Source organism: Paroedura picta, chromosome 3 (assembly GCF_049243985.1).
Source record: "Paroedura picta isolate Pp20150507F chromosome 3, Ppicta_v3.0, whole genome shotgun sequence".
In the NCBI taxonomy this organism is placed as follows: Eukaryota; Metazoa; Chordata; class Lepidosauria; order Squamata; family Gekkonidae; genus Paroedura; species Paroedura picta.
The window spans coordinates 99,019,237-99,039,761 of NC_135371.1; the positions used below are offsets into that span (position 1 = coordinate 99,019,237).

General features: G+C 43.4%; 1 protein-coding gene across 3 annotated transcripts in view; it reads left to right on the plus strand.

Annotated features, from left to right (window-relative positions):
• Nucleotides 1-20,525, plus strand: part of SH3RF2 (SH3 domain containing ring finger 2) — a 152,711-nt gene that overhangs the window by 1,965 nt on the left and 130,221 nt on the right. The gene's annotated exons all lie outside the window — the stretch shown is intronic.

A 20,525-nucleotide genomic window follows, 5' to 3' on the forward strand; every position in this document is an offset into this window, starting at 1 on the left:
AGGTTTGATTTCCATGGAACATTTTTAAAAAAGTAATGCATTGTCTTGTGCTATTATAGCAGAGGGAATTGTCCCTTATAAGTCTGAAATCAAGTGACTTGATCCTCTAAAGACATGTGGGTAAAAAAACTAGGTCAACTGTGTCCTACATTCCTCCTGCTTGTTATTCTGGTCCTCCTGTTCTTAAGTGCCTTTCACAAAGAGCTCAACATGAACCTTTTCCTGATGTCTGGCTTCATTCTAGCTCAAGAGCACAAAGTTTGTATGCTGAGATGTTTAGTAAGGGCAAGAGCAGAAAAAATGTGCATGTGAGATGCATGTGCATTTTAGCGGTCTTGTCAGGGTGTTCCTGCTGAGAAGACTGCAGCTTGCCATAGTTTTATACATTCATGTTCCTGTGGGACATATGTATATTGGACAGCCAGGCTTCATTTCTGATATGGAAACACATCTTCTGGTGCATTGGGGGCTGGAGTGTAACAGAAAAGAATACAGATGTGATGTCTGACCATCCCACCCGAGCCCCCATGACAGACAGCACTGATTTACCCTGTCAAGCAGCATAATAGGCATGGAGGCAGTGAAGGCAGGGCTGGGCGCTGAAGAAAAGATACAGTGGCAGCAAAGTGGGCAGGCCTTGCCACAGTCATGGACTATGGACGGGCTCCAAAGAAGAGGAGCAGCAGTGGTGGACTGCGAGGGCCTTGGCACAACTGTGGGCTGGGGCCAGGCGCCAAAGGTGGGCCACAGTGGAGCAAGCACTGCTCAGTGCAGCTGTGGGATGGGATGTGGAAGATAGGTGGCAGCACGGTGCGGATGATGGGTGGTGGCAGCACAGTGAGGGGGCTCAGTGCCAGACCTCACCAGCTGCCACCACCCCAATCTGCCTCTCCCTCGCCAGCTTCAACCTGAGGCAGAGCACCGTGCTGCCCTTCTCTGGCCTTCAGGACAAGATGAAGGAGGCTGTCGTGGGAGCAGGGGTGGCCCTGACAAGAATCACATTGTTGCAATTTATATGTTTCCACATAATCTGTGACAATCTGATTATCACAAATTTTATTTCCTTAATAATTGACCAGTTCAAATCAATCAAGACTGGGGTGACTGTTTAAATGAGAGTTATGGCTAAGGAACATTCAACTGTCTTTTTTTTTTTAAGTGATTCCCACAATAAGATTAGGTAGCCCATTGAGCTTTAATGCTGCATGTCATCATGTTGAATTTTACTTCACCTGTTGAGATAATCCCTGGAGAGACAGTGTGTCTGGTTCCAATCCCAGCTTCCCATGAATGATAGTGACCTTTGGATACTCTTTCTTTTAAAACTTAATCTACCTCACAGGGTTGTTGTGAGGATAGAGTACAGAAGAACCAAGTCTGCCACCTTGAGTTCACTGTGGGAATGATATGAGACTTTAAAAAAATCAAACCTATTAAATTAAGAAAGTTACAATAGGTGAAAACAACCAAAACTCTGATCTGATATGTTGAACTTGAAGTTATCTGTAAACTAGATAATTCAACGCCACCACCCATAGATTTCAGTTTCATGAGCCTTATTCTAATCTCGTTGCAAATACATTTGCAGGATTTTTTTTGTGTAATACCAGTAGTAGTTATTCATAAAGGGTAGAATCTAGAACATGGTACTCTAGCATAAGCCCCAAGAAGTTAAAATAGCAGCTTTGGGAGGATATATAATAAATCAGAAGGAAAGAAATGCCAAACTGAATCCCCTGCATTTATGGGTAAATTTTAATATGTAAATATTAGAACAGTTCACAATCTTCTAGAAAATAACTTTCTTCAATTCAAGTCAATTTTGAGGATACTCATGTCAGCAGTGCATTGTGTGGGTGTATCCAATGGAACCCATGGCTTGCAAAATGTATTAAGTATCCCTCAAGGGTCAAGCTACAACAAATAAAATGTCTATCAAATAATGTGTATTATATATTGTACAAATTAATAAATTTAAAATTTTTAAACATAGGGCCTGAGTATAAGGCTACATTAAGAATCATCAAAAATAAGTGTTACATAAGCAGTTATAATTCACTATATACTATACAAAGCTGATATCAAATGACCAACACTAGTAGAGCAATTGTTTTTAATATCATCAGGGATTGATTTGAAGATGGAAAAAAAGTCACAGGACTCTTTGAATTTGGAGCTCTCCAAAGGCTTCATGTTGTTACAGCTTTTTATGGAATGGGTGGGTCCATGGCTAATAACCAAGGAAACACTAATCAAGATATCCACAGACACAGATGTGCACAATTATATGATAAAAGCAATAGGCTAGATAACTAACAAAATTAAGCCTGTCTTTATAGTTTTCAAAATAACAAGTATGATCAACAGTTAAAGAACTAAGAAATTGGAAGTCCTGTGGAACAAGAGAATAAGGTCTTGAACCTGTGTTAGAGTTCAGTTAATGGTGAATATAACATACCATACTGTGAGGAATGTTATTCATCTTGATAAAAATTGACGATGAAAAAAACTTCTAAAATGAAGTTTTTGATTAGTAAAGTGCATATTGTATTCAGATGCCTTTATTGGCATAAGATTTGATATACATAAAACGAAATTTAAAACAGAAACAAATTCCTGGCATAGACATATGGACAACAGTAATATGGACAACAGTAATAAAGCCTTATGTCGTACAGCTAATCTGTAGCAGAGATAGATTGGTTCTCGAGATAATTGACAGAATTTTTGCAAGGTCCACTATCTGAGAAGGCTCCTTTACACTCAACAACAGTTTCACTAGATGTTTCTCATCGATACACAGATATTTCAGTTTCTCCTCAAAACCCTGCGGCCTCTTGATAGGTTTGAAGGGAAGATATTTAGGTGCACAAGGAGAAAGGCCCTTTTTAGGGAATAGTCATCTAATACTTGAAAATATAGGGCATTGATTTATAAGACCAGGGTATGTCCCAGTGGCATGGTGAACAGATCCTGTGGGTTGATATGCCTATTATCTGAATATCCTAGTCTTCTAGTCCTTTTGTGATCAGTTTCAGGACTGTGCTCTCATCATAATTGACTAGGGTAGATAAATCTAATCCTAAATAACGAAGTTTATGAAGAATTACTTAATTAAAGCCCTTAATAAAATAGGGATCTCCTGAAATGTTAGAAAGTAGAGATAGTGGAAGAGAATAGAAGTGGATTTTTAACCAGTATTTGAATTTACAAAGCCAGACTCTGGTTTCTAGGGTCTGTTGACCAAGTTCCGCTAAGAGTGTATAGTTTGTGACACATTTCGGTACATCCAACAATTGCCTTAAAAAGGTAGATTGACATTTTTAAACTTTGTTGCTAAATGCACCAATCCAGATTGGGCTTCCAAAAAGCAGTTGTGGGATTATTTTAGCTGCATAGATTTTCATTGCGGATGAGAAATTCCTATTACCCTTCTGGTGGAAAATTTTTCCCAGTAAAGCCAGTTGCCTAGAGGATTTGACAACATTCTCTATATGGTAGGTCCACTTGTTGTTATAGTTAAATTCATACCAAGATATTTGAAGTGATATACTTGCTCAATTCGATTGCCTCTCACCTTCCACTGGTATTTATGTTTTGCTTTGGCAAAGACTAAGTTCTTAGTTTTCTCATAATTAATGGTGAGATGGTTTTCGGTACAGTAATCTATAAAAGATCTAAGATATCTTGTTAGGCCTATTCGGGTTCTTGATAGGATGATTGTATCATCTGCATACAGTAACAGCGGTGTAGATCTATTATCTACCGAAGGTTCTCCCAAAAAGAGCAGGGAGATTGCTAAGAAAAAGATTAAATAAATGAGGAGCAAGAATGCATCCCTGCTTCACTCCCATATTAATGGGTATTTTATCAGATTCCCCTCTTTTGAATACTTTACTTGGCAGAAATTATTACAGTGTAGTTGTTTTAATAAAAGTAATAGGTGGTCTTCGATGTTTAAATCCGACAATTTCTGCTACAGTTTTTCTCTTGGTATTGAATCAAAGGCTGACTTAAAGTCAATAAATGCTGTAAACAATTTCCCTCTCTTAGGACAAGTATTTCTCAATTAGAGTGGATAAGACAACACAGTGGTCAAGTGTGGCACTGCCTTTCCTAGATCCTATTTGTTCTGGCCCTAGTGTATTATTGTCGTGGATCCAGTTAGAAAGAATGTTGGCTAGGTATTTTGTATACAGCTTGCTTATAACTGATAGTAAACTAATAGGGTGGTATTTACCTGGCAGATTGATGTTACCCTTTTAAAAAATGGGCAAGATAATATAGCTTAGCCAAGCTTTGGGGATTTGATTAGTAGCAGTAATTAGGGTGAATAAGTTTGCCAAGGGATGTGCCTGCCACTCAGAAAAATGAATAAACATTTCTGGAGTGATTCCATCTGGACCTTGCGATTTACAGGATGACAGGGACTTAATCAGATTACTGATATCATCAGGATGAACCTTTATCCAATGGGACAAAGGGGACTGTACTCTCTTGGAACTAGTTGACTACACCAGAGTTGGGCCTGAAAGCAGCTTAGAGAAATGGACTACCCAGGAATGTGCTGCAATATGAACTATGTGACTGTTGTTTGTATTATTTAGGGCACTGGTGACTAATTTCCAGAAAATCCAGTTGTTAGGCGATTTTGAAGCTTCATTTAAGTCTTTCCAATTCTTTTTATAAACGTTTGATTTTTTTAAAATCTGAGCAATAGCTCATATTCTTTTTTGGCTTTAACGTAGAAATCTTGGTGACTGGAATTCAAGAAAGTTTTGAAAAGATGACGTAATTATTTCTTCTTAGCTAGACAATCATCAAACCAGATGGTTACTTTGGTTATAACCTTCACAGGTTGTATGAGTGCAATAAAAATAATTCTTCTCCCAAATATGGCAACATTCAGGTGCTGTAAGGCTGCAGTCTGAAAGACATTTTGGTAGGAGTAAGACCCACCATTGTTGGCCTTTTTTTCCATTTACAGGAGGTGCATTGACTGTTATCTCCTCCATGGCAGCCCATCATTATGATTCTCCACCCACTTTTATTATGGGATACATCTGTGCCATTGCTCAAGAGTATCGCAAAGCTGTCTGACTAGATAAGCTAAGGAGTAGCACAAGTCTTGAATCTTTTTGCTATACTCCCCATGCTTGCCTTCCCTGAATTAATCTATTCTTCCCTAAATTTGGGTAGCACTTCTGTTCAGTGGACATGATCTTCCTGATTAATGAATGAATTAGGTTGGGCATGGCAATGGGGTTAATACACACATAAACACAAAATGAATTAGTTCCCTGCTGAGGTACATTTGGGCTTTGGGCAAGCAAATTCCCATCTTCCTCTAAGAATCTCTTTGTATTCAAGGCTAAGGCAAAACACCTACATCAGCCAATGAACTGGTTCCTTGCTAAGTTGGGGCCATTGCCATTCCTCTCTAGGCAAGCAAATTTCTCCCTCCTTCTGTGTCAAAGAATCCCTTAGCACTCCAGGTTCTAGAGTTAGTGCAGGGACCATGGTACATGTGGGCAATTTGGTTTTGTATTGTTAGTGACAGTAAGCTCCAAGTACCTGACCCACCTGTATATATGGGGATCATTGAAAAACATACCTGCATTTGGTTCTGTATTTTCCTATTTCAGCATTAGCTGTGCAAAATCGCCCCATGCGCAAAACCAACAAACCCCCCAAAACTTAGGGCCATTCCGCACCGGGATCCATGTAGCAAATTGTTTCATCGCTCGGATGAAAAAAAAAAAAAAGAGCCAGGGAGAGGGAGTTTGCAGAAACCGCAACAATGGTAACGCACATAACTTTCCCGCTAGTGTTGCGGATTGGTTGCAGGAGTGTAGCGCTTTCCGGAGGGTGAATCCACTTTTTGGGATTTCCCTGAAACCGCTACAACGAAGCGCTTTTTGCGGATCGGTTTCAGGAGTGTTGCAGATTGTCAACGACGTTGTGCATAACGGCAAAACTGTAGCGATTTCAATTAGTAACCATTGTGCTATTTTGGACGAATGCGGAACGGCCCTTAATTTGACTACTTAGAGGAGAGGGGAATAAAGGTATTCTTTTTCATTTAAAGTAAAGGTGTCCCTTCCCTTCTGCAGAGATTATAAAAATTGTTTTTCCAGGACTAACATAGCAGGAAAGATCTCCCCTCCCCCAGTTTATAAAAAGTGTTTCTTTTAGATAAATGGACAGCCTACTGTTGGGGAATGAATGTAAGATGACAAAAATAAACAATCAAAAATATAAGCTGGATGGCTAAAATGGGAAAAATCCTCCATGTGAAAGCAGTCAGTATTGGAAACTGAGGATGTGGGACTGTTGAGCTACAATTGTTAGTGTAAGAAATGGTGGTGCTATCAGGTTAGTCTTTACTGTTGCTTCCAATAGATGGAGAAGATAATAACTATAAAATAGGTCAGGTTCCCTAATATGATTTCAGAAATAGCTATTCAGTGACAGAGCACATACTCTTAAGCCATTATCTGATGTTAGTGAAGCAGTATACATAATTTTTTGGCGTGCATGTTAGTGGGGTTGCCAGTCTCCAGGTGTGACCTGGAGATCTTCAAGAATTACAACTGATCAATTATGCATGGGCAGGGAATGGTGGGCCGGTGCCTGCATGACAACAGGGCTAATCCCCACTTATGCACGATGCCAGTGCTGTCTAGGCTCCCTCTTAGCCATGGCCCATTTAGCCATGGCCCTCTGATGGCCTGCAGCAGGGGAATACAGATACTTTCACGTTCCCCTTCTTGCTGCAGTGGCCATCAGAGGCCCAGATGGGCCAGGCCTATGCATAAGGGAAGAGCCAGGTTTTTGAGCTCTGGGGCGGACTGGGTGTGCTGGGGGATTTTGTCTTTTGGAAGAGTTGGGGCCTGCTGCCCCACCATGAGGAACTGGTGTCAGCCCGGCGTGGCTACTGCCGTGCATAATCAGTCATCCTGAGACTACAGAAATCAGTTTGCCTGTAGTAAATGGCTGCTTTGGAGAATAGGCAGGGTACATACCACTGGTCTAGGGGTGCAAGGCCTCCTGCTATAGCAGGAAACCTTCTGGCTGCCTTGCTCTTTGAGGAAAGAGGAAATTAGGCAGGCAAGCGGAGCCTATGTTGTCATACCTATGTGCTTATGTTTTTCCCAAGAAAAACAAGTGGCACAATGGACCATAGATTTTTTGTACCTAAAGATGACACTTCCGGTTTTCACTAGAAGTGATGTTGGTATGCTAGTCACCACCCCCAAATTTCTTCTGAAGGCTGCTAACTGCAACTTGGCAACACTACCCCAGTTTCAGCTCAGAACACAGCCTAATGTGTATGTACCAATCGCATAGGACTGCCAGTTCCCAACTGGGAAAGTCCTGGATATCTGGAAATGGAAAACCATTAGGTTAAAAACAAAGTAAAAACCATAAAAAACTATACAGATCTAACTGCACACGAACAGAACAAATGCGTTTCGACCCTCATGGATCTTCCTCAGTGGTCAATATTATTGAATGATGCACTTTTATCTAAAACCAATTATGAAGTATAGCTGGGTGGTCAAGGGCAATCTGTTAGGTGTAGTCCCAACAAATACTTGTATAATGCTTCTTTTTTGAGCACCACCTTCTAAGATATGTAATATCTAGGAACACTCAGCTACTGTTTGACTCTGCACAGAGGGTGCATCTCATATGTGTTAGAAAAAAACTGACACACATCTTTACACTGCTCTGGGAGCGGTATATATAAAGCAGTAAGGTGGGTTGAGGTGGGCCCAGTCTGGGATGAGGAAAGGAGCCCATTGGCCCTTGGCCCAGGACTGACAATCGGGGGGGCCAATCAGGAGGCGCAAAGCACCTCCCAACTCCTCCCCCCATTGACAGCCCTGGCCCAAGGGGCCAATCGGGAGCCACGGTGTGTGCGGCTCCCGATTGGCCCCCTGAGCCCCAGACTGCTCTAGACTACGGGGGAGAGGGCTTCACGGCCAAGGAAGGAGCTGGGCTGGTGCATCCTCAACGCGCCAGCCCAGCTCCTTCCCCGGCCGCGAAGCAGGGAGCCTGGGCCAGGAGGGGGGGGCAGGGGAGAAGGCTTCATGTCTGGGGAAGGAGCTGGGCCCAGCTCCTTCCTCAGCCACGAAGCTCTCTCCCTGGCAATCTGGCACTCAGGGCCAATCGGGAGCCATGCGCAGCCCCCAGGACAGGCCCGCTGCCAGCACCACACCAGGAGGACAGCATGCCGGCAAGGACCGCCACCCGGGCCCTGACAACAAACCGCCCGCTAACCCTCACTCCCCCCCCCCGTCCCCATGCTAGCACCCATTGTATTTCAACATACAATGGGATTTAAATCTAGTTCTAATATTGACCACTGAGGAAGACCCAGTAGGGTCGAAATCTGTTTGGTCTGTTTGGGTGCAGTTAGATCTGTATTGTTTTTTTAATATAGTTTTTACTTTGTTTTGAACCTAATATTGGTGTACTTTAATAAATATATTTTTTTAATTTTATAATGTTTTATATCTGGAAATGGAACTTGTTGCAGGTGGGGTTTAGGTAGGGGAAGGACCTCAGTGGGATATAATGCCAGTGTACACTTCAAAGTGTATTTGTAGTATGAAGATCAGCTGTAAGTTTGGGAGATCTCTAGGCCTCCCTTGGAGATTGGCATTGTGCATTGCCATACAGTTTTGCCCAATTCTTGAAATCATGTCTCTAATCTAGAATGTGTCATCTCCCTTAATTAGTTTTGCATAAACAACATCCAAATGTTTGGATTTTCTAATACGGCCATTCCAGTAATAAAGAGTGCGCCATATAGGAAATATTTCAAAGACTCTCTCAAGTTAGTGCAGTCTCCAAGCTGATTTTAAGCCACATCAAAGATAATGAAAACCATTAAAGCTTTTATATATTCCACTAAAAACAAGCCTTGCAAGATATCTGCCTTGGCTCCCCAGAGTGATTTTAAGTACTTATAATTGTAGAATATGTTAGAAATAATTTCAGTTCCCATTCTCACAGAGCTTTGATTTGTCATAGAGCTTTTCCTTGTCTTGAAATTACTGTATTGCAAAATAAGTGGTTTTTTAAAATAGAGAAAATATTTTCTGTGAGGACAAAAAGATAATTTAAAGCATACTTATTTCTGGCACAATGTTTTTCATTTTTAATCTTAACAATGACCCAGTGGCAACAATACTGTAATACATTTTATATAGGGACCAACTGAACTGTTGCCATGTGTAAACATTCAAGTTCCCTAGCATAGTTTTTCAGGATAGATGTTCCATTTAAAACGGGAGGAAGAAAGGAAAAGATACTTCAGATAGGGGTTGCCATACACACCAAAGAAAAACGTCCTGTCTCTTTATTAGAAACATAATGTGTGGAAATAGGCACCTGAAACTTTTCATGGTACGGAGGTGAATAGCATCACTTGGAAAATGGCATCCCGTTATGTCTCTGTTAAAGATTAAAATCCCCCACAAACAGCTGACAACACCAGGACATGAGGTAACAGCAATATTCTGAAACTGAAGTGTTATACAGATTCTATCAGGTTAGTGTACTTGCTCAGGACAGGCAGCAGGTGCACCAAGGATTCCTGGGACAAAGGGAAGCAGTAACTGTTATCTGTTTGAAAACACAAAAAGCCAGCAGTACTCTGGATCTGCCCTCAGTGATGTGTTTCCCAGAAAGAACTGAATTAGAAACATTTTCAGTTCCTTTAATAGAGCACGATCTGATTTAGCACATTTATTTTTCTTATATCTCTAATAAACAGCATTTTAAAAGTACCACATGTTAATATTGTGTCCCCATAGCAACAAATACTTGATCTAAAAGATTTGATTAGGGAAAATTAGTGACCAGGACTAAACGCGGCCACCGTTGACACCACGGAGAGCGGCCAATGAAGAGCCATAGCGAACGGGAGCTACGTGGTCATGCAGCCGTTCATCAGCACACGGAGGGGGTGGGGCACCTCAACCCACCTTAAGGCACCACATGCGCCTGCCCAGCCTAACTGTGCCTTAGCAGCCTGAACAACTTCCCTCCCTCCCTTCCTCCCATTGTTCATTCAGTTTGAATTATTGTTACAGCCTCTTATAGTGTCAGCCATGTTATAATTTTGTCGCAGCTGTAGTTTAGGCACAGTAAGGAGCCTGTTGGCAGGGAGTCCAGTTCTTGTACTGGACTCCCTGGGGGTTGGGGGTTTCCTTAATGAGACCAGCTGATCTATGGGTGCAGCCCACCCAGCTGGGAGGCTCTCAGCCAGGTGGCCGGGGAAAACCAAAATACGATGGATGCCAGTTGGCCCCTTCTATGGTCGTTTCCCATGGAGGGATTCCAGGACACAAAGGGCCCCTTCTCTTGGCTGGGAATGAAGCGGGCACCAGGACATCAATGGACCCTTGGATTAAAGCAGATGGCTGTGCGGGTTAGGCTTCCTTTCCTGTGCTGGGCCAACCCTCCGGGGAAGATTGTAGCCACGGTAATGCCAAAAACTTGTTGCATATTCATTGGTAAAATGCCAACCTGCTAGTCAATCAAATGTATTAAAAGTTATATTCACAGTTCTGTGTGCTTTTTTGAGAGAAAATTTGCAAAAATGTAAACATAGTATACCATGTAATTCCTCTCTGCTGTTACACTTTAAAGGGGGGGGGGCTAAGGTGCTGTTGAAACACCAGATGACACTCGGATGAACAGAATTTAACTGGACTTCCATGGAGTTCACTACGAAACCTCAGAAATATCACTTGCATTATGTTATAGTTCTAAATTAACCTGGAGATTACAACATCCTTGTTCCCATGTTTGAAGAGATCAGTAAATAAGAATGTTTGCCTTGGTTTTTTATTTGATTTGTACAGTCACTCATGGATTTGTAAAAAAATGTAGACGTTTTAACATGACCCAGTAGATTGTTTCTGTTAGTACTTCACAAAAATAACAGTTAAGCACATGAGGCAATGCAATCTAGTCTAAGGAGACTTCCAGTATTCCTTGCATTTGTTGAACTTCCCTGTGTAATACATGGTGATCCATACAATGGTCACTTCCAGGTTAGACTTCTGCAACTCGCTCTGCACAGGCCTACCCTTGGCTTTGATCCAGAAACCTCAGATAGCACAAAATGTGGCTGCAAGGGCCCTCACTAGAACACCTTGGAGGACCCATTGTTACAACATCTTTACTGGTTACCAGTTTGCTTTCGGGTCAAGTTCAAGGTTTTGGTTCTGACTTTTAAGGCTATAGGCGGCCTGGGTCCTACCTATCTGCGGGAGCACTTATCTGTTTATTCCCCTCACAGAGCATGGTATGCTGCTTGTCCCAGACCCCCAGGACATTTGCCTAGCCCTGGCCCCAGCTTGGTGGAATGAGCTCCAGGAAGAGCTATGGGCCCTGATGAAGCTATGCAGGGCCTGTAAGACAGAGCAATTCCTTCAGGCTTTTGTTTGAGGCTGGGGAGGAGGGATGTCCCAGGATTTACGACCTGGAGGTCCCACATAGTGCTATTAGATCTTCCTTGGTTATATCAGAGAGTGGATGCAGTTGGGGTATGTGATTTACTGACTGGAATGGGGGAAGGATGTTATTCCATCTGCTGGATTGTAATATTGTTATGTTATTGGGGATTAGTTGAAGGGTTTTTTTTTAATGAAGCTGTATTCTTATATTTTACTGTTTTTTATCTTGTTGTGAGCCACTTCAGCCCGACTGTATCAAGAGAGGTGGGGTATAAAGAAATAAATAAATAATAAATAAATGTACAAGTTGACAAGGACAAGCCTCTTTGTTTATCTTTCCCTTCATGTTTTCTATCCTTGGGTGGCTATACACCTCTAAGATGGCAGTTTTGCCCACAACAATCTCAGTGTCCACTATTACATCACCTCACAAGTTAGATTTGAAACTTATGTCTTTTGGCTTCAGGCAGACTTATCCATTGCAGCATGTGGTAAACAGCTTTTTCCTGGATCTCAGCAAACTGCTTACTTATAGGCTAGAACTTCAACAACAGGTTTGTAATCCATAAGATGAATAAAATTGACATCTTCATAGGTGAGCAAGGTGAGGTTGATAGGCATTCAATTCACACTTTTCTCAAGGCAATTCTCTAAGAGAAGCTGAGCTCATCCTAGGGGTTTTTTTAAATTGGAAATACGATTTACAGAATGGCATATCTAAAAGCTTAGAAAAATCAGTGTGTGTTTTTGTTTCTACATTGAGGGGCATAACACAGTTATAGTATGCTACTAGACTTACTGAAACAAAAGGTACTTAAACTGCATTAAGTTTCAAGTAAATTAACATGTAATTTGTTTAGTCTAGATCAGTGGTATACTTATTGTTTATAATTATCTGGGTTGCCAATATCCAGGTGATGCCTGAAGATCTCCTGAAATTACAACTAATTTCTTGGCTAAAGACATGAATTCCTCTGGAACAAATGGCTGCTTTGGTCCCTCCATTCCTTAAAACCTGCCCTCCCCAGCCTCCACCCGCACCATCTCCAGGAATTTCTCAGGCCAGGGATGTGCTGGAGAAAGAAAGTTGGTGCCTGTTTAGTCTAGAAATAAGAGGGTATAATGTACCAAATCTTTATTTTTTATATTTGAATAGAAATAGACTTCTGAAGGTAGAAACACATCTTCTGGCATGGTCCCTGAACCGATGACAACAGACAAGATGTGAGTCTGTCCTGCCCCCCACCCCACCATGACGCGACAACACTCACTCACTCAAGGCAGGTGGCAGCAGTGGTGCCAGCGGGGCTCAATGCCAGGCTTGGCCAGCCTCCGCTGCTCCTATGTCTCCAGCAGCCATACTGGCCTCCAACAGAAGCCAAGGGCCCCGATCTCTTTTTCCAGGCTTTCATGCCAGGTCAAAGGAGTCAGGGGTGGGGTTAGTCACAGAAGATGGACAGTGGTAGCAGCATAGCAAGGAAGCTCCTGGCCATCCCTGGCTGGCCATAACCATGGCTGCTTACATTATCCTGCATCAGTCTGCAATGGGCTGGCCACCTCAAGAGGAGGTCAGCAAGCAGAGCAGCAGTGTGGGCATACCGAGCTGCCTGGGGCAGTATGCCCACCCCAACCACCCTGCAAAGAAGGCCAACCCAGTCAGCCTCCCAAACTTTCCCCGCAACCCTGGTCCAGGCTGCCTCATCTCTCCATGCTACACCACCTACCTGCCTGCACTTGTCAAGGCCTGTGGTCATGACTAACCCATCCTGGAAGAAGCAGTGATGGAAGAAGAGCTCAAATTCCAGCCCCAGCCCCAGCCCCAGCCCCAGCCCCACCTGGCTCCTCCTGTCTCATCTCTCCATCCACACCAAGCAGTTGGATGTCCCTGGTTCTGATTTCATCTTTGTCATGAAGTCTAAACCAGTGTAGCTCTAAGAAAACATGTGGATTTAAAAGGGCATAACTATGTTATGACTGTTTTGTTAAAATGACTTAAGCACAGGCATTTTCTGTCAGACCTGATTCACACTATGGGAATGAGCTTTGGGGATTTGCAAGGTTGCATGAGTCCTCCTCATCTTCTTGAGAGTTCATAGAATCATAGAATAATAGAGTTGGAAGGGTAATCTAGTCCAACCCCCTGCACTATGCAGGACACTCACATCCCAATCGCTCATCTACTGTAACCTGCCACCCCTTTGTCTTCACAGGATCAGCCTCTCCGTCAGAAGGCTATCTAGCCTCTGTTTAAAAATTTCCAAAGATGGAGAACCCACCACCTCCCGAGGAAGCCTGTTCCACTGAGAAACCGCTCTGTCAGGAACATCTTCTGGATGTTTAGATGGAATTTCTTTTGAATTAATTTAATCCCATTTGTTCAAGTCTGTCCCTCTGGGGCAAGAGAGAACAATTCTGCTCCATCCTCCATATGGTGCCCTTTTAAATACTTGAAGATGGTTATCAGATCCCCTCTCAGTTGTCTCCTCTCTAGTCTAAACAGACCAAGCTCCCCCAATCTTTCTTCATATGTCTTGGTCTCCAAACCCCTCACCATCTTTGTTGCCCTCCTCTGGACATGTTCCAGTTTGTCAACATCCCTCTTCAACTGGGGTGCCCAAAACTGAACACAGTACTCCAAGTGAGGCCAAACCAGAGCAGAGTACAGCAGTAGCATCACCTCCTGTGATCTGGACACAATACTCCATTTGATACAGCCCAAAATCCTATTTGCCTTCTTAGCCACTGAGTCACACTGCTGACTCATGTTCAATGTCTGGTCTACTAAGACTCCTAGATCCTTTTTGCACATGCTACTGCCAAGACAAGGCTCCCCCATTTTATATGTAGGAACAAAAAAATATTCTGCTTTTGTAGCAAACTGCAGTTGAATGTCAAAGCTCGACCCATTAAAAAAGAGAAGTGTTCTCTGGGATTTCTAACACAGGGACACTTGGGAAAAACAAGTGAGGGTCTGTGACGGCTTTCCTGAGACTTGTTGTGCTGTTCCTGAGACTTGTTGTGCTGTCTATGCCAGGATTCCAAATCATGACTTTTAATCCCAGTTGGAAGGAATACTTGCAGTCTAGATGGAATAATGAACTAAATAATTGTAGCAGATGTGAAAATGATTTATTTCTGATCCGCACACAAGAGGAGTTAAGTATGCAAGCCTCCAACATTTCATTTTGTAGATCCATAGCATAGATTCATTTTACACTACCTTTCTGCAGTGTAAAGGAAATACTGTTTTGACAAGTTGTTGTGAAATTGCTCGGATAATACACATGAAGCACTTCAGAAAACGTTTTCTGTTCAAACAGCGATGATGAAGGAAAGAGTGTGAAATGTTGCCACCTTTAGAAAAATAACGAAGCTAAATTTTTTTTATAGATGTGCAGTCATCTTAAAATGAAAGACAAAGGTTCTTCAATAATGTACAGGGTGCTGCTGGATTGTCAGGACAGGAAGAAGTTTGGTCCTCAGGAAAAATCAGGGCAATCTCTGTGAACAAAAACATCTTTAGATCTCTTAAGCCTAGGCAAAGAAACAAGACTTTGCTTTTTAACAATCTCTTCAAAAATTCCCCCTCCCTTCTAAATGCAAGTAAATTGCAGGGAACACCGTTTATCTAGCCAAGATGAATCAAGGGTTTGGAAAGAGCAGGACACACAGATATTTTAAAATAATTTAAAATATGATGCTTTAGACCGGGGGGGGGGGGGGGGAACGGTGGTTCTCCAAACGTCCATGGTCTACAATTATATATTAAGTACTCTACAAGGGAGGAGTATATGTGGAATCTGCAGCCCTAAGACGTTTTAATGGACAACTATTATATATAGTGACTATGTTGTGATACTTTCTTCTTCTCTTTCAAAAACCTCTCCTAACTTCCTTTTTTTTGAAGGCACAGATGGAATTTGCCAATCCCTGCCCTCCTTCCCCCAAAAAATTAGCTTCCAAACAAGCTTTTCAAGATTGCGTATGTTGGTGTATAGTTCAGAGAGCCACCTTGGTGTAGTGGTTAGGAGTGCGGACTTCTAATCTGGCAATCTGGGTTTGGTTCCCCACTACTCCATGCAGCCAGCTGGGTGACCATTGGCTTGTCATGGCCATAATAAAGCTGTTCTGACTGAACAGTGATATCAGGGCTCTCTCAGCCTCACCTACCTCACAGGGTGTCTGTTGTGGGGAGAGGAAAGGGAAAAGAATTGTAAACTGGTTTGAGACTCCTTCAGGTACAGAAAAGTGGCATATAAAAACCAACTCTTCTTTTTCTTCTACTCCACTAACTTTTGCATACTAAAAGGACCAACCAGCTATTGTTTATATGAGATGTGTATGACCCACAATCCCCAAGTTATTCATGGTACCACTAGCATATTGTGTGGCATGTGCTGTATCAGACATGTGCTGAGGCGTGTATGTTGGGTGCCACACATGGCAATTTATTTCTCAGCATGAAAGAATGGTGAATCAAAAACCAAGCACCTTATAGAGATGAGCAAACTTTTCCGTTCACAAGCTAGAAAAGGCATTCCAATTATGGGCTTGAATGGAGAATACTTGGGGTGAGGTTTTCTTTCTTGAAGAGGCTTGCGATGTAAAAGGAGCTTCTGTACATGTGCAGAATATATTATGAACTATGCTTGCTCTCATATTTCAAGTTGAATAATTATGTGTTTTGGTGACATCAGTAATGTTTTGATAGAGATAAGTTTTCATCCTCTAATAAATCCTTTGATAAAATAACTTTTTTAAAAATTGCAAGATGTTTTAGTCTTCGGTCCACCTGAACGTAATATCAGAAGGCTGGACAGAATGCTGCTGGCAGATGCCAGTTCTAATCAGATGTTGTCTATATGCTCTTCTGGATGTGAAAGGATCCCAGGAGGAACCTTGGTTTAGGGCCTTGTAGCCAAGAACAACATCCTGTGAGCGCTGTCACTCTCCTCCTCCAGTGAGATAAACTATAGTTTATTAAATGGCTGAATCATCATGATCAGGTTACTACTCATCAGAACTTGTACTCCTTCCGGAGACAGATACTACTTTGTGCCAGGAGTGGTCAAGGATTTGTGCAGCCTGGAGCACCAGAGCCAGGTTAAGGATTTGTGGGACCCTAACAAAGAACAATTGCAGCAGGAGCAGCTGCACTGGGGGTAGAAGGGCCACCAACAGATCTCTGTTGTGAAATGCATGGAGATTTGGGGGCAGAATGGAGCTTGGGAAGGGAGGAGAGCTCAGCAGAGATGTGATGCCATAAAATCCACACTTCAAAGACTCCATTTCCTCCAGGAAACCAATCTCTGTATTGTGGAGATCAGTTGTAATTCTGGAAGAACTCCAGACCCCACCTGGAGGCTGGCAACCCTCCCGTCTCCTCTGTAATGCCTGCCCCATCTGTTTCTGGATGGAGATAAAGCTGCAACAACCGCATAATGCTGCTGCATCACAGTATTTTACCTCCAGCCAACCCAATTCTGATGGTTTTGCCAGCTGGCGAAAACTGTTCACTTCTTGCAGGCCCTGTGCATTTAGAAGTTAAACATCTGGCTTCTGACTGCTATCACTGATGGGCCGATTTTTAATGTTGCTAGTCCTAATGTGCTTCTCTGCTGGTTTTATGTATTCTTTCTATTCATTTTGGCACAGGAGATGCCAAAGGAGATGTTGTGTTTGGGTTTTCCCCCTTAATTCTCTGTTGTGTACCACCCTGGATATATAACTGCTTCAAATAAATGAAAGTTATTCTTACTTTACCTGTGAACAATGGAGAGTTATTCAGAGGGGGAAAAATTGTCCTGACAGTCAGGGCCTTTTCGCACGGGGATCTTTGTTGCAAATTGTTTGCGGAATGAAAAATCGCCATTTAAAATAGTGGAATTCGTCGTTATGCATACCTGCCTTTGTAGTGGAATCAGTTGCGTTTTTTAGCGTTTCCCACAGGCTTCCGGTCTCGGCAGAAATCGCTAGAAAGGAAGCGCTATTGCCAAGCTCGTCCCGCCCCTGGCCGTCAAGCAGCCAATGGGCAGCCGTTAGCATGCTCCCAAACAGCCCCTTTCCCTTTAAGAAAGGTTTTAAAAAAAAAAACAGACCCATAGCAACGAATCTAGGTAGATTCGTTGCAACGGAGAGACCCATCCAGCTGCCTAATGTGAGCTGTCGTTTGATTGTATGATCGTTGGCACGCTGCCTCGAGTGATAAAAAAAAAATCCCCCCCCCTCTCACGGGCCCGATTTTCGGCTGAATTAATGTGTAAAAAATAAAGGGACTTTATTTCAGCAAACGGGCTTTTATGTGGTTTGTGCTTAGTGACTAAAGGTGAAGGACTGAAGCCAGGGAAGCCTCTAAACAGAAAGAGGCTCGCTGGTGCGTTTATCCCCGCTCGCTCGGAGAAAAAAAAATGGCGATCGCTTCGCCGGAAGTTTGGAGGACAGGCTCGGGAGGAGGGACTTTGAAGAACCCGCAACAATGGTAACGCACAGGTCTTTAGCGCTAGTGTTGCAGATTGGTTGCAGGAGTGTATCGCTATCCGGAGGGTGAATCCACTTTTCTGGATTCCCCTGAAAGCGCTACAACGAAGCGCTTTTTGCTGATTGGTTTCAGGAGTGTTGCAGATTGTCTGCGACGTCGTGCGTTAAGGCAAATTAGTAGCGTTTTCAATTAGCAACCATTGTGCTATTTTGAAGCCGTGCGAAATGGCCCTCAGACTCTCAGACGGTATGTGGTACACATATCTGCTCTGGAGCGACTTTGTCAGTCCCTCCCTAACACATACACACACACAGAGAAACAAACACTAACTACCCCCCCCCCCAGTTTCCCCCTTACCTCTTGGTTTCCCAACCTTGTCCCTACATCCTCTTCCCTCCCTCACACGCAAACACACACAAAGACAGACTCCCTCCCTCCCCCCACTCCCATTTCCCCCTTTACCTAATGGCTTCCTAATTCACCTCCTTCCAAGTAAGCAAACACACACATACATGCACACACCCTCCCTTCCCCCTCCTGCTTACCTGCTCCACTGCTGCTGCTCCTGTGAGTACATGCACATGTGTGAGCATGCAAGTATGCGCACAAGCGTGAGTACACGCAAATGCACACACTCCCTTCCTTTTCCCCCTACCCCTTCCCGCTTACCTGCTCCTCTGCCACTGACTTGGCCCCTGTGGGTTGCACAGTGGCTGCCTAGGCCCCAGAGGCTGGCACGACTGCTGTGAAGGCCTCAGGGGCGGGGCAGCTGCTGCCTCAGCCCCCGCAGTTTGTGCAGCAGCTGCCAAGGCCCCAGGGGCCAGAGCTGCCGCTGTGAACGCTTTGGGAAAGGGGCAGCTGCTGCCTTGACTCCTGTGGGTCACGCAGATGCTGCTTCAGCCCCCGCAGGTTGCACAGTGGTTGCCCAGGCTTCAGGGTTTGGTGCGACCAATGGCTGGGCCCTCGATGTTCTGGCATGCTTTGTGGGCAGGATGATGGACATCATGTCTGTCTACATTTCCATTTGACAAAGCATGCCAGAAGATATGTCCCACCTCAATAGTATAAGGAAGATTATGAACATATGAAGCTGCCTTATACTAAATTAGACTATTGGTCCAGCAAAGTCAGTACTGGCTACTCAGACTGGCCGTGGCTCTCCAGAGCCTCAGGTATAGGCCTTTCACAACACCTACCACCAGGCCCTTTTTGCTGGGGATGCCAGAGATTGAACCTGGATCTTCTGTGTGTCAAGCAAATGCTCTGCCACTGAGGATACAGTGCTAGCCATCAATGTAAGGGACTATTATGGTCATTATTAGCTTTCTATGACAAGATAGTTTTAGAGAGGAGCAAACCAAATATGTCAGTAGAAGGCAAGATATTACGGCTAAAGCTCGCTTACTATGGACACACCATGCGATCAAACTCGTTGGAGAAATCATTGATGCTCAGCTCAGCATGGTCAGTGGCAAAACGAAATGTGGTCGCCAAAGGATCCACTGGCTCAACACAATCAAAGCCAATACAGGGATGATCAGGAACCAACTAAAAGAAGCAGACATTGACAGAAATGTATGGCAAAAACTTTCCTATAGAATTGCTGAGGGTCGGACACGAGTGAACGGATAACATCATCATCATCATCATGATTCTCTATCTTAGCGCTGCAGAAATCTGATGGGAAATGACATACTGTATACACACTTTCTCTAATGATTACTGAAATATTAATGACAAGAATGGTACATCTTAGTTGCCAAATACTTTGCTACAGAATCAACACTGTTAGTTTGCTCTGTTCAATATGCATCCTAATGCTACTTTCCCCCTGCCTTAATCCCTTTACAGACCATTTTGGCATGTTGCTGCTGTGTACTGCAATTAGAAAGCAATTTACTGAAATGGGGAAGAGCACTGAAACAGTGGATTGCTGAGCAGCAGCTCAAGCAATAGTAGGTGGTACATTTTAATCTAAACTCTGAAAACATTCTGTCTTCTGATTATAAACTGGTCTAAATCATTTCATTCCGTTAGAAGAAATGGACCCAGACTAAATAAAGTGGTACACATTTTAACGAGTCACACAAGATGTGGGCAGGGCTGTAGACAGGGTTTATTCTTGCATTTGGAAGTTAATGGGATGGGGTTTCCAACCCCCAGGTATGGTCTGGATATCTGATGAAATTTACAGCTGATCTCCAGATATGCACCCCACCAATGTACTGTGTCAGATTCATCCAGAAACCATTCCAGCAGAATCCAAAGTGCACAAATAGCCCTGACTTTTTCATATTCAGCTGGGGGGAGGTTGTACAGATGTTTCTCACCCCTTCCCAGGCAACAAAGAGCATCTCTGTTGCCTGAGAACAGGGAAAGGAAAGGGCCCAACAAACAGCTGATAATGACAAGCAGGTCGTTTCCTTTAAATCACTCCCCAGCTAAAAGGTAAAGGTAAAGGTATCCCCTGTGCAAGCACCGAGTCATGTCTGACCCTTGGGGTGACGCCCTCTAGCGTTTTCATGGCAGACTCAATATGGGGAGGCTTGCCAGTGCCTTCCCCAGTCATT